The sequence below is a fragment of the Orbicella franksi genome, chromosome 9 (assembly GCF_964199315.1).
Source record: "Orbicella franksi chromosome 9, jaOrbFran1.1, whole genome shotgun sequence".
Classification (NCBI taxonomy): domain Eukaryota; kingdom Metazoa; phylum Cnidaria; class Anthozoa; order Scleractinia; family Merulinidae; genus Orbicella; species Orbicella franksi.
Window position 1 is genome coordinate 14588065 of NC_138153.1, and position 3650 is coordinate 14591714.

Genomic DNA, 3650 nt, shown 5'->3' on the forward strand with positions numbered 1-3650 from the left:
TGTATATATATAAGATCAGAAAAATGTAAATATAATTACATAATGCTTTACAACCTGAAATAATAGATTACATAACAAGCTAATGTCAACTTACAAGAACGCGCCGGGTGATAAGATTACAACAATGTATCTGCGAGCGCCTTAATTACTAAGTGTAAAATAGTCAGTCTAATTCTGTATTGTAACAAGCTAATGGCAACTTACAAGAACGCGCAAGTGATGAGATTACAACAATGTATCTGCGAGCGCCTTAATTACTAAGTGTATAAGTGTATAATAGTCAGTCTAATTATGTATTGTAACGGACGCGATTTTTGGATCTAAATTCCCGTCTTTTATTAAGACCATGAGGGCTGAGTGTAAATAGCTGGGAGGTCCAATAGGCCTCTCTGGTCAATAACAACTTATCAATATACGCAGCAACCCCCTGGCTAGTAATTTGTTCGATGACGATAAAATTAATTTCGGAAATTTCGTGCCTAGTACAATTAAAATGGACTACTAGCTCACACGTCTTTTTGTTGGTGAGCATAGATGATTTGTGATTGCGAAAACGTACTTTAAATTCTGTTGTGGTGGAACCTACATACTGCAATTTGCATTTATTGCACGAGGCCAAGTAAACAACGTTTTTGGAAGAGCAAGACAATTTTTGCTTTATCTTGTAGACTCGGCCTGTGGAAAAGCTTTTAAATTTGGAATCTTGAGTTAAAAAATTTTTGCAAAGATCACAACGAGTACAACATTTGAAGCACCCTCCCATTTCGTTCTCTGCCTGGTTTGCCCCGTTGTCGCCACGAAATTTAGATGGTGCTAAAATATCTTTGAGATTTTTGGTACGGCGATATGCTGGAAAAATCGATTTAGATGGAAAAATTTCAAGTAATTCGGGCGACGATCTCAGAAGATGAGCATGTTTCTTGATAACTCTCTGGATATCAGGCAGGATAGGATTGTAGTCAAGAACTAACGGGAAAACTCTCTTGACAGGCTTGGCTTTTTTCTTAAGCAATTCTGATCTCTCAATACTAAGCGCTTTGTCGAATTGTCTGTCTACTAAAGCTGCATTATAGCCCTGGGACTTAAGATACCCTTTGTATTCAGCACACCTCTTGTTAAGAAAATCGTCAGAGGAACAATTACGTCTAATTCGTAGAGCAACCCCATAGGGAATAACCCTTTTACAATGTGCCGGATGAGAACTTGAAAAAGGTAAATAAAGGTGACTATCTGTAGGTTTAGCATAAATATCTGTCTTAATAAAACCTTCCTGGAGGGAAGAAATAGGGGTGGCGAATATTATTATTATTATTATTTATTAAGACAGATATTTATGCTAAACCTACAGATAGTCACCTTTATTTACCTTTTTCAAGTTCTCATCCGGCACATTGTAAAAGGGTTATTCCCTATGGGGTTGCTCTACGAATTAGACGTAATTGTTCCTCTGACGATTTTCTTAACAAGAGGTGTGCTGAATACAAAGGGTATCTTAAGTCCCAGGGCTATAATGCAGCTTTAGTAGACAGACAATTCGACAAAGCGCTTAGTATTGAGAGATCAGAATTGCTTAAGAAAAAAGCCAAGCCTGTCAAGAGAGTTTTCCCGTTAGTTCTTGACTACAATCCTATCCTGCCTGATATCCAGAGAGTTATCAAGAAACATGCTCATCTTCTGAGATCGTCGCCCGAATTACTTGAAATTTTTCCATCTAAATCGATTTTTCCAGCATATCGCCGTACCAAAAATCTCAAAGATATTTTAGCACCATCTAAATTTCGTGGCGACAACGGGGCAAACCAGGCAGAGAACGAAATGGGAGGGTGCTTCAAATGTTGTACTCGTTGTGATCTTTGCAAAAATTTTTTAACTCAAGATTCCAAATTTAAAAGCTTTTCCACAGGCCGAGTCTACAAGATAAAGCAAAAATTGTCTTGCTCTTCCAAAAACGTTGTTTACTTGGCCTCGTGCAATAAATGCAAATTGCAGTATGTAGGTTCCACCACAACAGAATTTAAAGTACGTTTTCGCAATCACAAATCATCTATGCTCACCAACAAAAAGACGTGTGAGCTAGTAGTCCATTTTAATTGTACTAGGCACGAAATTTCCGAAATTAATTTTATCGTCATCGAACAAATTACTAGCCAGGGGGTTGCTGCGTATATTGATAAGTTGTTATTGACCAGAGAGGCCTATTGGACCTCCCAGCTATTTACACTCAGCCCTCATGGTCTTAATAAAAGACGGGAATTTAGATCCAAAAATCGCGTCCGTTACAATACATAATTAGACTGACTATTATACACTTATACACTTAGTAATTAAGGCGCTCGCAGATACATTGTTGTAATCTCATCACTTGCGCGTTCTTGTAAGTTGCCATTAGCTTGTTACAATACAGAATTAGACTGACTATTTTACACTTAGTAATTAAGGCGCTCGCAGATACATTGTTGTAATCTTATCACCCGGCGCGTTCTTGTAAGTTGACATTAGCTTGTTATGTAATCTATTATTTCAGGTTGTAAAGCATTATGTAATTATATTTACATTTTTCTGATCTTATATATATACATGCAAATCTGTAAACTTACTAGGATTTTTAACGTTTTATTTTTTAACTTGTAAATATTGTTCCAATCTGAAGAAGGCCGAAGGCCGAAACGTCACATTAAAAGCCGGAACAGTTAGAAGTTTGCTTCATGACGCCTCATCTTACACTTAACTAAAATTCACATTGAAGCACGGTATCTTTTGATCCTTCTACTGGAAGTCACCGTTTGGAAAACCATATTATTCTGCCCTATATATATATATATATATATATATATATATATACTTCTTGAACTTGAACAGAATAAATTTATAGAGCGCTCGACTCTGAGAGGAGCAGTGTAGATAATAAACATTGTTTACTATCATTGCATTGTTTATTATCTACACTGCTCCTCTCAGAGTCGAGCGCTCTATAAATTTATTCTGTTCAAGTTCAAGAAGTTTCTACTGCTCCTTTCACCAAGTTGAGCGCTGTCAAGAATGAATTACCAGGTTAAAGATTTCAGTTATTCGACCAAGAACATCCCGCTGGCAAGTAAAAGCAAGTATCTACAAATCCTGATAGAGAAAACAGAATCCTTAATACACCGAATGCGTTGGAAAGCCTTCTTCTTTTTGCAAAACCACGACACCGATAGCAAAGATAAAGAAACCTACGGATTCAAATCAAAACGCCCACCACCGCATGTTAGCGCCCTCGATGAATTTGAAGACAACATGCTTAATATGATCCAACGAGTGGAGTTTAAAACCAACTGCACTGCAACAAATAGCCTCCAAGCAAAACTTGACAAAGACGTACAAGAAATCCGACAAGATAAGAACATCTATGTAAAAGCCGACAAAACTACCAACCACTACAAGGCTGAACCTCAAGACTATTTAAACCTCCTACAGAAAAACGTCACTAAGGCTTACAAGAAAACTAACAAAAACATCCCAGATTCAATTACCTCCGTCGACAAAAAGATCGCCCAAGACCTTAAACTTGATGACCGCATTGAAGTTTCCGCGAGCAGAGACGCATTCATAACATTAAAAGACCACAAGCATGATTTCACAAACAACCCAACATGCAGACTCATAAATCC